General features: G+C 41.2%; 1 protein-coding gene across 1 annotated transcript in view; it reads left to right on the top strand.

Annotated features, from left to right (window-relative positions):
- The first annotated feature begins 719 nt into the window (after nt 1-719).
- Nucleotides 720-16,348, top strand: part of LOC121718043 (adhesion G protein-coupled receptor E5-like) — a 44,194-nt gene continuing 28,565 nt past the window's right edge. Inside the window, exon 1 of the mRNA XM_042102834.1 lies at nt 720-776. The gene's annotated coding sequence lies outside the window, so the exon portion shown is untranslated. The remainder of the gene's footprint in view (nt 777-16,348) is intronic.

The following is a 16,348-nucleotide window of genomic DNA, read 5'->3' as shown; positions in this document are numbered from 1 at the left end:
ACACACACACACACACACACACACACACACACACACGCTCACACACACACACACACAGACACACACACACACACACACACACTTTGTCTAGACACACAATAGACTCCCTTGACACACACACACACACACACAAACACTGGAACTCTTGTATACATGAAAGGGCATTATGTGTCCATTAGGCAACTGTATCTCCTCTTGAGTAGAGTTTTGTTTGATCACATCAGGATCATCAATCCTTACCACCTACACAGCTCATACACCTCTGTATGTCTCTCTCTCCCTCTCTCAAAGTGTTAAAGTGCTTTTTTGTCACAACAAATAGTCATTTCATATGGGACAATAAATCCAAACTTATATCAGATAACACACAAACACACACACACAGACAAACAACACACACACACACACAGACATACACACACACAGACAGACATACACATACACAGACACGCACACACACACACGCATGTTCAAATGTACACATTTGTGTAGCACACACAGTTTTGCAGAGGCTGTTGAGGATCTCTGTGGATATGACCCGGTGACCCCCCCACCCACACTTACCGAAGATGACCAATAGGAAAAGACCAGGGGCCATTTCCCTTGCGGAAGGCCTCTCATCATGGTTTCCCACCTCCAATGTGTTCAAAAACACCGGACATTTGGCGGGTCGGTGGAAAGGGCAGGGCGGGGGGGTTCAGTTCACTGTTACCTGCAAGAGAGAGAGAGAGAGAGAGAGAGAGAGAGAGAGAGAGAGAGAGAGAGAGAGAGAGAGAGTGTGAGAGAGAGAGAGAGAGTGTGTGTGAGAGAGAGAGATAGAGAGAGATAGAGTGTGTGAGAGAGAGAGAGATAGAGTGTGTGTGAGAGAGAGAGAGAGAGAGAGAGAGAGAGAGATTGACTCTGGACCAACACAATGTGGGTGTACTTCCTCGTCCCGTAAATGACTTCCTGTGAGGAGTGACCCACTTCCTGCCGGTGAGAAAATAATGGCACCATGCCATGGGCACATGTTTGAAGAGAACAACTCAGCCTTACGCTAAACCCCATATGTAAGGCTCTATACTACACACGCCGAACAACAAACAAACAGATTGCTATTTTTTTTATTATCATTATTATTTTATGGTATATTTTGGGACATTATGCACATGGCATATAGACATGGCATGGCATATAGACATGGCATATAGAGCTGGGATTGTAGTGTTTCTGTGGAGTTTTCCTAAACACACACTCAAGTGCCAGAAGGAACCATCAGTTGACTATTGATTATTGGAGTAGAATCACCCCTGACCCTTGAAGGCCCCCTAAAGAGTTTTTCTTTACCTTACAATAACATTTCCAAAATAATTTTAATGACACATAAACTTTTAATAGGTTGAATGGCATTTCTGCCGCACTCTGAAAGGATCTTATTGCTTGTAAAATAGTCATAATTGATATTGATTACTAATAAGAAAGTGCATTGGAGTAGAACCCCCCCCTCCCCCACCACCACCACTCCACCCCACCCTTTAAAATACTTCACTGTCTAAATATCTTCAGACACTAGAAATTTGAGGTCTTCAAGAAAGACAAACAAACCCCAAGCCAAATACGTTTTCCCCTCGGCAACACCTGCTGTTGTCTTCGTCGTTGCCAGACTTCTCGACCTCGCTCTCTGTCAAGGTGTCTTTCGTCACCGAGCCTTTTGCTTTACGTAAACCGTAAACATATTTGGCTAAACAGGCTTAGGACGCGAAGAATAACAGTACTGCTTAATGTGGATCTGGAGTGGGTGAGATCATGACTCTGATTAATGAGGCGGCGGGTGGTGTTTTTGGCTGTCTGAGAAATAAGTCTTGGACAAACAGGAGTAAGACATCAATCTAAAAAGGCTAAAATATCAGGAACGCTAGGCAAAGAGGCTAATTCATTGCATTGAAACATGAGTGAGATATCAGTCTAAAAAGGCTAAATCAGGGATTAGCACGCTAGACAAGGCTAATTCATTTCAATTAAAACAGGCAGATAGATTTATCAGCCTTGCGCTAATCTGTGGGTAGGCTACAGGACTGCATATGACAGGATCTAAAAATTGCTATTCATAAGAAATGGTACAATATGCAGCTGTAGGGAGACAGAAAAACAGATTAGTAAGAAATCATTATTATCATAAATTAAGAAAGATTCAGTGATGGCAGATCTGTAACTGAGACCAATCTTTTACAAATTGATGATATGTATGTCAGAAATTCATCAACAAGGCAAGACAAACAAACTCTCCTTTGGCAACAGGGCTGACGTACGAAACAGAGACTAAACAAGGTAAAATGGTGGGGAAATGTGGGCCTCTTGCGTGTGGTCTTCAAAGCACTTCAACATGTCTGAGTCACACTGGTCACAGTAGAGAAAAAGAAAACAGTTGGAATACGAAACGCTTGATCTGGGAAGTGAGTGAAGTCTCATTGATTATCAGTGACAAGATCTCTTTTGTTCTCACACACACACACACACACACACACACACACACACACACACACACACACACACACACACACACACACACACTATACTGTACTGTTAAAGAGATTGCATAAGTGCCCACAGTGTTTCCTAAGAATGAGGGCAGGCTGCTGACGTCAAAGTTAAACTCAGGAACCACACAAAGCAGACTGGGCCATCACTGCACACCTCGTTGATGAGTGGAAAAGTTTTCACACACACATATACACAGACACAGACACAGAAACAGACACACACACACACACACACACAAAGACACTGTATTTATATTCTCTTGATCCTAGGCCTATACACACAATTTTGTACTCAGTTGGGCCCCTTTGAAAAAACCTTACCACAAAAACTGTTGGGCTTGGCAACATGGACCTAAAATATATACATGCACACCAAAAGACACATGTGAACACACACACACTTACACACACACACACACACACACACACACACACAATGATTTATGGTTTTTACGTAACCAGGAGGATATCACATTTCCTTAATTTTCCAGCCATTGAACGTGGCAGTGTAGCCATAAATGTATGATGTGTGTGTTTGTATTTATGTGTGGGTGGTGCGATGCACACGTGCGAGTGTGTGTGTTTGTGTCATAGACAAAGACAGGGAAAGAAATGTGTGTGTGTGTGTGTGTGTGTGTGTGTGTGTGTTCATTCCTCCGTTACCCATTTTATTAAAGGGAAGTGAGAGAACTTACAACACAAGCAAAAATCTAAACAAAGGAGAAGGGTGGCATGTGCATGGAGAGAAGGAGAGCGAGAACAGAGGAAGGGAGAGAGAGAGAGAAGGAGAGACAGAGGGAAAGAAAGAGAGAAGGAGGGGGAGAGAGAGAAAACATACCCCTTTAATTGTGAATAAGCCATAATTATTTATGTGATTCCTGCTCTGTTTGTTCTTCCAGATTTGGTCAATGTTTGTTCGGAATTTCTACTTGGGCATTGCACAGAGAGAGAGAGATAGATAGGGAGAGGGAGGGGAGAGATTGAGAAAGAGAAACAGACAGAAACGTAAATGAAAAGTTTGTGAAAGTTTGTATATAAGAGAAAGAGATCAGTCAGCCATGGCCTATCTCACGGCTCATTAGACTGACACAAAATACAGAGACCAGAGAATGAAATAACCAATTTGGTTCAATCTGATCATTGAGGCATTAGAAAGTGATCAATTCATCAGTGACCTTATCAAATCATCAGTGACATTATGAATTCATCAATTCATTGGTGACCTTATCAAATCATCAGTGACCTTATCAAATCATCAGGGACATTATCAATTCATCATTTCATTAGTGACATAAATTCATCATTCATCGGTGACCTTATCAATTTATCATTTGATCAGTGAGTGACATAAATTCATCAATTAATCAGTGACATTATGAATTCATAAATTCACCAGGGTACACATCCTTATAATGAATATAAAGCCAAGGAGACACATTTCTAAAAAGAATTTGCATTTGTATCACTCGCATATGACTCTGACAGTGTATTATTAAATTTGATGGATTTGGCGTGGTCACACTGTAAGTTCGGCTGCTCACACTGCACAAGATATCCAGGCAAAAATTCGGAATTGGAACGGTTATTGTGACATCATCTTCTAATGAGGCGTCATGAGCCTGTTCAAACTACCTAAAAAAAAAAAAAGAAACAGGAATTTGGCTCAAATCAAAAGTTTGTCAGATGTTGTTTCAGGCTTGTGTCTGTTTTGACTTAACTCATTGGAGTCAATATGTGCAGTGACATTATAAATTCAACATGACACATATTATTTTTACTAGACTAACTAATTTAATTCAGTTTGAACAGTGACATTATAAATTCGACATGGTACAAATTGTTTTACAAGAGTAACTAATTTAATTCAATTTGAACAGTGACATTATAAATTCACCATGCTGCAAATTAATTTTACAAGAATAACTCATGTGGATTAAGACTGTAGTCACAGCACTTTACTTTACTTTACCATGGTACATGTTTCTGCGGCTTTCCTTGGGATGGTTGATGAATGGTTTAGGGATGGTTTTCGAATGGTTTTGGGATGGTTGATGAATGGTTTTGGGATGGTTTAGGGATGGTTTGGTTTTCAAATTGTTTTGGGATGGTTTTCGAATGGTTTGCCACTGTGTTTGCCTGCATCTCTATTTTAAGTCGCCCCTCTTCTCTGAGGCTACTTTTATCTGTACCCAAAAGCTTGTTGACATCGTTGTAAAATAAGGCCGAGAGACCCTGGATGTGTGGGATTTGGGATAGGATTGTGCGCAAACGTGGTGACATGGGTTTAATTAAGTGCGAGGTTGTAAACTACGCAGGCACTTGTGGGAATGATGATATGAAATGTGTGTTTGTTTTTGTGTATATGTGTTCTTCTGTGTCTGTGTGTGTACGGAAACGGGAACACCTCAAATGAGTGGATATGAGATGTGTTGACATGGCCCATGGAGACCAACACACCAAAATAATTTGGTCATCCTAGGCCCTACAGTTCTTGAGATATTCACCGAAAACTGTGTCCGGCCTAGCCTCCTTTCAGGTGGGAGATGGAACAAAACTAAAAACAGTGGTCCTTGTGGGGCCCACTAAGTTTGGTGCAGCCCGGTTTTTCAGTATCTTGGGAATTGTTATCAAAATCTACAAATTTACAAATCTACGCATGCAAGCACACACACACACTGACACACACACACACACACACACACATAAACACACAAAATGTAATTTCCACCCATGATGATGATGATGATGAGAAGGAGGAGGAGAATGATGATTATGATAAAGACGATACACCTGACAGGGAATCCATGTTGCCTAGCAGGTAAAACATGTTTAGACGGCTTTAGCCTACATAAAAAAAAAAACAATTTATGAGGTAGAAATGATGCCAGGTGTCTGTATGCAATGCTATATATGCTAATCTATATATGCTAATCTATATATGCTAATCTAGACTCCTGACATGCAGCCGTCCTACCACATGCTCGCTGGACCCTATACCTACGAGCCTACTTCAGTCCATCAGCCCGACCATCGCTCCAGCTATCACACATGTGATCAATGCCTCGCTAACCTCCGGCACATTTCCAACAGCGTTCAAAATGGCCTGGGTAACACCGTTACTTAAGAAAGCTTCTCTCAACCCTGCTCAAGTCGAGAACTACCGCCCTGTCTCACTCCTGCCTTTCCTATGCAAAGGCATTGAACGAGCAGTCTCCAAACAGGTCTCTGACTTCCTTTCACAGAACAACCTTCTGGATCCAAATCAGTCTGGGTTCAAAAGCGGCCACTCTACCGAAACGGCTCTGCTGTCTGTAACAGAAGCCTTAAAAGAAGCCAGGGCGACCGCTCGGTCATCAGTACTCATTCTGCTTGACTTATCGGCTGCCTTTGACACGGTTAATCACCGCATCCTTCTCTCTATACTCGCTAACATGGGAATCTCCGGTTCTGCTCTCTCCTGGTTTGAATCCTACCTCACAGGACGCTCGTTTAACGTATCATGGCTTGGTCAGCTATCTGCACCTCACCATCTCACCACAGGGGTCCCCCAGGGTTCAGTGCTGGGCCCCCTTCTCTTTGCTATCTACACCACCTCCTTGGGACAGATTATCCGTTCGCATGGCTTCTCATACCACTGCTATGCAGACGACACACAGCTCTATCTGTCCTTTCCACCTGATGACCCCTTGGTTTCAGCACGGATCTCGGATTGCCTCTCAGACATAGCTGAACCTCTCAAAGACTGAACTGCTGGTCCTCCCAGCTAAACCTACCATACACCACAACATCAACATCAAATTTGACTCCCTGTCTGTTTCACCTACCAGGACTGCAAGAAATCTAGGAGTTGTTCTCGACAACCAACTAAACTTCTCAGATCATGTTCATGCCTCAGTCGCCCGGTCATGCCGTTTCGCACTCTACAACATACGGAAAATCAGGACTTATTTGACTCAAGATGCTACCCAACTTCTGGTTCAGGCAATAGTCACCTCACGACTCGACTACTGCAACACCCTCCTGACAGGTCTCCCAGCCTGTGCAGTGAAACCACTTCAGATGATCCAGAACGCGGCGACGCGCCTGGTCTACAACCAACCCAAAAGGGCACGTTACCCCGCTGCTCATCCAGCTACACTGGCTACCTATGGCGGCCCGCATCAAATTCAAGGCTCTAACGCTTGCCTACAAAGTAGTCTCCGGTTCTGCTCCCACCTACTTGAATGCCCTCATACAGACATACGCTACCTCCAGACCCCTGCGCTCCTCAGACGAACGACGTCTAGCTCTACCACCGGTACGCTCAGGCCAATCCAAACTTTTCTCATCTGTTGTTCCTCGTTGGTGGAACACACTGCCAGTTCCTACAAGGGCCAGGACATCCCTCTCCATTTTCAAAAAACTCCTGAAGACCCAGCTCTTTAGAGAACATCTCCTCTCATAGCAACACTTACAACAAGTCTTGCTGATCCTAGCACTCACCAGCCGTCTTAAACTGACAAGTAACTGTTAAAAACAGCACTCAATGATGCACTTATTCTTACTGTACTCTAATGCTTTTTAAATTGTCCTAAAATTGTTGAGAATTGCTCTAAAACTTAAACTGTTTACCATGTTGTAAGTCGCTTTGGCTAAAAATGCGTCAGCCAAATGTAATGTAATGTAATGTAATGTCTATTGATGCCACTTGAAACATTTGTTTACATCCAGTGACACTGCCGTCATGGAAACTGAATGTCACACTTCGCTCTATTGTCGTTGTGTGTTTTGGCAGGATATGCATGTGTTTTATATGCATGTGTATGTGTGTTTGTGTGTGTGTGAGAGAGTGTGCACGTACATGTGTAGGCTATGTGTGTGTGTACGTGTGTATGTGTGTGTGTATCTGTGTATTTCAGAAAAAGCCTACAAGCCTATCAACGAGCCTGCCCATGACCCCCAGTCTGTGTTTGTAAAACACTCAGGAAGCCAGTCGGCTTCTGTCCATTACAAATATCCTCTCTTAAATATCCTTCCCTCTTTTCTAAGTGTGTTTGCCTGGTGCTTCACTTGCTGAGGCCGACCATACAAGGTGATGCCGGCCTAAAAGGAACTGTTCTACAATGCAAATGGTAATGAAACACACAAATGAACACACTCACACACCCTCACACCCTCACACTCACACACACACACACACACACACACACACACACACATACACACACAGAGAGAAAGCCCCTTCCACACACACCCAAACACACAAACACAAATACACACATAAACACAATCACAGATATCCCTCCCCCCAGTGCTGGGCGGTAATACCAGGCTGAACTTTGCACTGGTATGATGTTTTCACATACTTTCGGATAGAACATTAGGTTGGGTTGGTGTGCCTGCGAGGTCGCACTATAACTCTGCTGCGTGAACTGACATACATCAATATACAGTTTTGTCCATTGCTTGAACACTATAGACACATGCTTAGACCAAAGTAACACAACTTGAAGCTTTTGTTACTACCTTAAACACAGTGTAACCATACCTTAAACTAAAGTGCTGCTTTGCACTTTATTTGCAATTCTGCAACACACTTGCACCTTTCTGCAACACACTTGCTCCTGCACACACACTATTTCATACATAAGACACTTAAGACACTAAATTAAATCTCATGGTACCATTGAGAAAACACATCTATTCAAAATACAAAAAACATTGGGTGATTGTAAACACTTAGACACACATGTGAAAATACTTACTTACAAAACTGAACACCAATCAGCCAGCCACAAATAGGCCTCAGTTGAGCCATTCTGAGAACTTTGCCAGTATGGAAGCAGGGAGAGCAAGAGGTAGAGGAAGAGGAAGAGAAAGAGAGAGAGGAGTAGGAAGTGGTCGAAGAGGCTACGCACAGAACAAATGTCAGATGATATTAGAGAAACTTTGGTGGATCATGTGATAGATCATAGCCTGACATTGAGGGAAGCTGGGCAGAGAGTCCATCACATCTAAGCCTGTTTTACAGTAGTATGTTTTTGTTTTATTTTGTATTTTTGTTTTATTTTTGTGTTACTGTATTTACTGTACTGTATTGTACTGTTAAGTATAGTAGTGTGATGTACAGTATTGAGTTGATTTCATTTGTAACCTTTCAGCAACCTTTCTTTTTTTGTTTTTTGTCAAAACCATTAAAAAAAAACATAACAAATACTGTAAGTGTTACATTGAGTAAACATTGAATAAACTGAATAAAAGCAGTGAAAATGAAAGACTGCAGTGTTTTAAATAAAGTACACTTGTGTGTTGCTGCTAATCTGAAAGTGTATTCATATGATGCAAGTGTGTATCATTTTGCCATCAGAGTGACATTTTGACAAAGGATTGTTAGGTTTTGATAGCAGTGTTTTAATTCGACATAGGTCTGAATGGTTTATTTCACAGTGTTGTGTCTTGTGTGCTTGTGTGTAAAGTTTTGACACAATGAGCCGAGTTTTGCAAAAAGTGTTCAAGCAATGGGGGCAAAAACTGTAATAAACCGCTACACAAATGCATAAGCGGAGAATCACGTGAGTCGGGAGAATACACGGTTGGTCGGTAATGGTTTGCGTTTGGACTTGCTTGAGATTAAAAGCAGGCATGATATCACCGTTTCTTAATTCATTGCTGTACGATCACAGCTCCTCTCTCTTTCTCCCAGATGCCCTTGGGATGGCAAAGTATAGAACGCCATTATTTTTTAACGGAGAAAAGCTCACTGGCAGCATCGACACCAAATTTTAGAAAATTGTTCTCTTGAGCATCAAATCCATAGGTCCGAATGTTGCTGCCAGTGGGCATAATGATGATGATGATGATGATGATGATGAGAAGGAGGAGAATGATGAGTATGATGACGACGATACGCCTGACAGGGAATCCATGTTGCCTAGCCTAAAAAAAAAAAAATGATGAGATAGAAAATCCATAGGTGTGAATGTCGCTGCCAGGGGCCCTCATCCCACAGCAGGTCCACATTGGGGGCAGTCGTGGCCTACTGGTTAGCGCTTCGGACCTGTAACTGGAGGGTTGTTGTTTCGAACCCCGACCAGTAGGCACGGCTGAAGTGCCCTTGAGCAAGGCACCTAACTACTCAGTGCTTCCTGAGCGCTGCCGCTGATGCAGGCATCTCACTGCGCTGGGATTAGTGTGTGCTTCACCTCACTGTGTGTTCACTGTCTGCGGAGTGTGTTTCACTAATTCACGGATTGGGATAAATGCAGAGACCAAATTTCCCTCACGGGATCAAAAGAGTATATATACTTACACTTATACATAAGAGTTGGCACAGCACAGACCCTTGAGCATTTTAGCTGGGCAGCCATATGTTTTTAAGCTGCCCTGGATCTTCTTGTGTCTAAAATAAGAGTACTGGTAGTCTAAATACATAGTTTGAAATGTTGCTAAATAAATTAGTATGAAAGCTAATATTGACTTCCTACTAGTTACCCCCCCCCCCCCACACACACACACACACACACACACCACCACTACCAACCTGTTATCCTTTTCAGAGTCTGGTTGGTGGTCTGCCTATTTTTTCTACTTTATGGTAGACACGTAGCCTCCACTTCCCCATTTATTCACACATTGTGTGTTTATATGTAAACCTCACTCCCGCAACATTGTTTCTCTTTTGCCCCTGACTGTAGAAATAAAATACAATCATATAGAGCGCTATCGTGCTAAATTAACAAACCGTGATATACCGTGAAACTGTCAACATTTAAAAAAAAAAAAATGCAATACTCAATTTTGGTCATACCGCCCAGCACTACCTACCCCTACCTCAACACATATACACACATGTATACACACACAAACACAACAGGTGATGATCATTGTAACTTTTCACCAAGTGTATCATAGCGGTGAGGATAGGTACGCTGAGTTGGGAACTTCTACCCTGTTGCCAAGATACAGTACATGTCAACATAGTGACAGTTCTGGAAACTGAACTGGACAGATACTTTTGGCTTTTCAGCTAGAGAGTTCACAATCATATCAATTATGGTTCTCATTGAAACATTTTTTTCCTTGTCTTTTTTTATGAATTTAATGTTCATAGACAGGCACGGTATCAAGATGCCAGATGGTTTGGAGCCAACCTTGGCGTGGCACCATGAAAGTAACAAATTGTTAGAAGTTGAAGTAAAAAATGTTGCTTGCTTTTTTTGGTTGGAATGGTAATGTGTAATGGCTGGGGTATTGGACTTCGTCTCTCTGTTCGTCTGAGCAGAAGGCATTGGTAGAATGCTGTGCTTTTATGGTGTTGGGCTGGTTTAAAAAAATAATGAAATAAAAAAAATAAAAAAGGAATCGGGGGGGGGGGGGGACTCTTGGGGAAAGAGTGGGATGAATAAAGACAAAACTCAAGACAGATAGAAAGAACAAACAAGAAAGAGACAATGGGATAGACACAGAGAGTAGAAATAAGAAACAGGAGGGAAGGAGGGAGGGAGGATGAGGGAGATAAATAATAGAAATAAAGAACAGAAGGAAGGAGGGAGTGAGAGAGAGAGGGAAGGAGAGAGAGAAGGAGAGAGAGAGGGAGAGAGTAGAAATATGGCACAGAAGGATGGAAGGAGTGAGTGGGAGGGAGAGAGAGAGAGAGAGAGAGAGAGATAGTCAGTTTGTGGTATCAGTGGTGGAATGTAACAAACTTTGTTACTATACTTAATTAAATTTTCCTCGTACCGTATTTGTGCTTTACTTAAGTATAAATAATGCATACTTTTGACTTTTACTCCGTTAAATTTTACAGCAATTATCTATACTTTCCACTCCGCTACATTTCTACAATTTTATGATCAGTTATGATATATTGTTTCTGAAGTGCATGTGCATAAAAACTGTTTGTAAGTCGCAACCAAGTCTATATTTGCAATAATTAAGGCAAGTATGAGCAACCCCTTCTCTCTGACGAACTCACGTGTTTGCACAGGATGTGTGTAGTAATTCATTTTAGGATTATCTGTTATTGGTAAAGGTAATGTTGGGCCCTCCTCTCCTCAGCAAAATATAACATTTATTATTATTATTATTATTATTATTATTATCTTTATCTTTTTTTAGTGTGGTACTTCTACTTTTACTAGAATAAATATTTCTCTGGTTATTTGTATTTTTACTTAAGTACTGAGTTTCAGTACTTCTTCCACCACTCGTGGTATTGCAACTCATATTGCCACTTTTAATACTATCTATGGAGCTAATTGGTGCAGTAAACATTAAGGTACACTACAGCAAACACTAGACTAGCATGCTAGTGTAGCTAAACGTGATGTAAGACAATGACGTGAGTGAATCAATCAATCAATCAATCAATCAATCAATCGCTTTATTATTTAGAGTGCAAAATGACCACACAACAAGACAACTGCTTTCAGACATGTCCTCTGCACTATACAGTATGCAAATCTTAGTCAAACAGATGTCTGACCCTTCGGGTGATTCAAACACGACGCATACAGTACATGCGGACATCATGTGTGTGGGTGTCATTCCCATACTGTATAAATAGAATCCCCACATGGTTCATTTGCATAACGTCCATTGAAAATACTTGAACTTGTGACCTTGTGTGACTGTGTTTGTGTGTCATGCTTTTTGATAGTGTGTAATTTAGAGGAACACAAAGGTTTACAATGAAGGGAACATGTGGAAAAATCAATGAAATACACACACACACACACACACACATACACACACACACACACACACACACAAACAAACAAACAAACAAGCCGGGGTTTCACAGGGTTATTCAACTTCCTGTCTTGGTCATCAGCTCACGTCAGCAATTGCTCAGGGTCAGGTGAAGAAGTCATATGACTGGTCAGCAGAGGTCACCTGATTGGTCAGCAGAGATCCTCGGTTCCAGGAGGTCACTCCGTCCACATATTGCAAAAAAAAAGGAAACAGAAATAAGAATAAACAGAAAGAAAAAAACAGCAGAGGTACATTCTTCAGAGAAAGAAGGAACAGAGAAAAAACTTAATGGAGGGCAAACAAACCTGAAAACAAAATGGTATATCTGTGTCACAATTTATAAAACATGTAAAAGTAACAATAAATCACGCACATCCAAATTTTAAGTTGGGTGTTGGACGAAAAGGGTAATAATGAATGAATGAAGAAAGTCCGCCACAGCAATAGCTCCCAATAAAAAATGTAATGTAATAATTTGGGCTAACACCCAAAACGTTACATTAAATTATTTATTGAGGGCTATTGCTGTAGCGATCTTCATTCACAATTTATAAAACAACATTAAAAGCTAATTCTAATAAAAACCTATCTTTGGGGCAGCCGTGGCCTATACTGGTTAGCACTTTGGACTTGTAACCGGAGGGTTGCCGGTTCGAACCCCGACCAGTAGGCACTGAGCAAGGCACTTAACCCCTCACTGCTCCCCGAGCGTCGCTGTTGTTGCAGGCAGCTCACTGCGCCGGGATTAGTGTGTGCTTTACCTCACTGTGTGTTCACCTTTGTGCTGAGTGTGTTTCACTAATTCACGGATTGGGATAAATGCAGAGACCAAATTTCCCTCACGGGATCAAAAGAGTATATATACTTACTTACAATTTATTCATTCAATGGCATAAACACACACACACACACACATTTTTTAACTGATCCATGTCTCCCATTGTCATGGTTATACCATCGACCTTGTTATCACAAAGGGTCTCAATGTTTCTACAGCTGTTAAAGAACTGCCATTATCTGAACATTTCTGCATGTTCTTTGATGTGTCTATGTCCCCAAACAAAACAGAACAGATCTATTATGATAAAATGAAGAAAAATAAACGATCAGCCAAGTGCTCTCTTTGAGCAAGCACTTTCACAGATGTCAAGTCAACTGTCATACTCGGTAGAAGACTTATTTGATCACTTTAATGGAAAAATAGCAAACATTATGGATGACATTGCTCCATTACAATTCAAGAAAGTTAAGGACAAACAGAAAGCACCATGGAGGCAAAATCCAGCAGTTAAACTTCTAAAAAGAGAGTGTAGGAAGACTGAAAGAAAATGGCGTAAATACAAACTTCAGATCCATTATGAAATCCATAAAGAGATGCTCCACACATATAATTCAGCAGCTAGTGAACACACACACATACACACACGGTAAGAAACAGAGTGTGAATTACCCCACCATCTGCCCTCATCTTGTCTCTCTGCGGCCTGCTCACGGCTTTTATCCTGTGCCTCTCTTGTCTGCTGGTCCTTAACACATATGACACAAACAGTGTATAAAACCTAACTGCACCTACACTTTTAATGTAATTGTTTGTAGATAAAAAATAGTTTCATTAAGATAGTATCAGGGTTCTCAGATGAAACTACATTCATCAAACTAAAAATAGGAAATAATAGAATGTAAAATCAATACCAACCAATTAAAAACAAATTCAAATACTAGCACATATTTAGCCTAGGCTACTTGGGTCTTTTTATGTTTCCACAGGTTTCAATGATGTAGGCTTAGCTACATCAGACCCTCTTGTGCATACCGGTAATATAAAAACACAGGATCTGTGACAAACTAATTTCAAAAGGGCACAATAATTTATTCAAGATATAATGAGAATGGATACCTAGGCTATGGAGTTCAGCTCCAGGAAATGACAATCGATTTTACCTCACCACAATGTAAAGGTTTATTTAAATAGAGAATTACCTTGCTAACTAACCTTGGTAACTAACCAAGGTACACTTTACTAGCCTCAGTGGGTAAGTAAGTAGCAGGTAAGTAGCCAGTAATTCAACGTATGAAGAGGTGACATGAGCTATGAAAGAACAAACACGTTTATAAATGAAGGTTGTAAAATAACACATTTTCAACAAGCTAGACGTCAGTTAGCAACTTACATTTACCCATGCACGTCAGCAGCAAACCGAATTTAGCCTACTGGAGGAATTTACCTAGCGTTTTGTCATTCAATGTTGACACTTGCTCAGTTGCTTCTAGCGCCACGGTGGTTAAAAATGGTACGGTCCACAATAGGGGTTTCTGAAATCGCTTTACATTAAAATGTTCCTACAGTGAAAACAGGAGTTGACTTGTATTGTAACTGTAATGATATTTTTCACAATATCAGAAAAATTATCTGACCCCCCCCAAAACTGATATTTCTGTCTCTTTGGGGGGTACTGGGTCTTCATTGGGGGGTATAGTACCCCCCAGTACCCCCTGTAATTCGAACTATGGTAAGAAACACACACACACACCACACACACACACACGCACACACACACACACACAGACATACTGGCTCTCGGTCTCTCACACTCTCTCACTCATGTAAGCAATTTAATGAACAAAGTTAAGTTAGGTATTACAAATCAGACTCATTTTGTACTGATTATGTAATAGAAGCTTGTAAAGACCAATGAACACTCCTTCTCCTTATCAGAAGCACACTAGCTTGGGGAGATGACGTCATCCTCTTCAAATACACAGGCTATTCACAGCAGCTGCTTCTGGGCAGTGGCCAGTGACTTTCATACACACACACACACACACACACACACACACACACACACACACACACACAGACAGGCCCTTGCTTGCATGTGTTTGCCATTTCTTTTACTTGGTCTGGCAACAGGTAAGCCATGAGGTAAACGAGGCTTCAAGCTCTTGCTTCACGCGCACACACACACACACACACACACACCAAGCATCTGCAAGCATCTGCAAATCTCTAACAGGAAGACATGCATTATTGAATTACAGTGGTGTATGTGTTTAAAGACAGACAATTTGTTGGGTCATCTCCTGAGATACCGTCTGTCTGTATGTGTGCATATGCAGTATGTATGTTGTATATATGTTGTATATATGTATGTATGCGTCTATGTATGTGTATGCAGTTACACACACACACACACACACACACACACACACACATACACACAAACAAACAAACAAACACACACACACACACACACACACAAATGGCAAACATGTGAGCAGACATGCCCCCCCACACACAAACACACACTCATTTCAGCATGAGTTCTACAAGCAAAATACAGGTCATTTGCCTGGGTTGGTAATTCAAATGACACACAGAGACAGGCGCACATGCAGGCACATGTGCAGTTAGATTCGTACATTTCCTCATGAGAAGCAGCCTGACAGATCAGTAACCATGGTAATCTGCACTACATTTGAGGGACTTCCCTTCCTTCAAAGGAAGTGTACACACTCATGTAGACAGACCTGCAGTGGAACAATGCAAGGCAACACACACACACACACACACAACACAGTTTGTGTTGTTTCCAATACATTAGTTTTAAGAGTGTATAAATATCTTCCATTGTGTTTCTCTATGGAAATGAGCGAGCAAGCAGTAGTCAGAAAGTTCCCTTAAGCAAGCGTTTAACCCCATGTTAGCTCAGAAGTCTCAACAATTTGAATGCATAATGTTGCCAGTGAATTTTGCATTTTATTTTTTTCAGTGTGTGTATGTCACTTAGGACAAAAGTGACAAACAAACAAATACTGTCAATGAATAAATACAGGTTTTCCCTTTCTAACTATCCCCAAAATGTCTCTGGGTTGAATGCTCACAATTATAGATCATGCTGTCTGTTTTTTTTTTTTTTTTTTTTTGCAGACTGTACTATATGAATTTCCGTGGCCAGTTTCTACACCAAAGATCTGTAGACAAGATGAAAACGATGTAGAACATTGCAGTTGCACTGTGGTGTGAAATGCTTTGCAAGTTTGTTGTACGATTGAGAGACTATTGAACTCGACTTCAAGAACATCATTGTCAGACATAT

Source organism: Alosa sapidissima, chromosome 9, assembly GCF_018492685.1.
Source record: "Alosa sapidissima isolate fAloSap1 chromosome 9, fAloSap1.pri, whole genome shotgun sequence".
NCBI classification, from domain to species: domain Eukaryota; kingdom Metazoa; phylum Chordata; class Actinopteri; order Clupeiformes; family Clupeidae; genus Alosa; species Alosa sapidissima.
The sequence above is the reverse complement of the archived record's forward strand: the minus strand, read 5'-3'. Positions and strand labels throughout refer to the sequence as shown.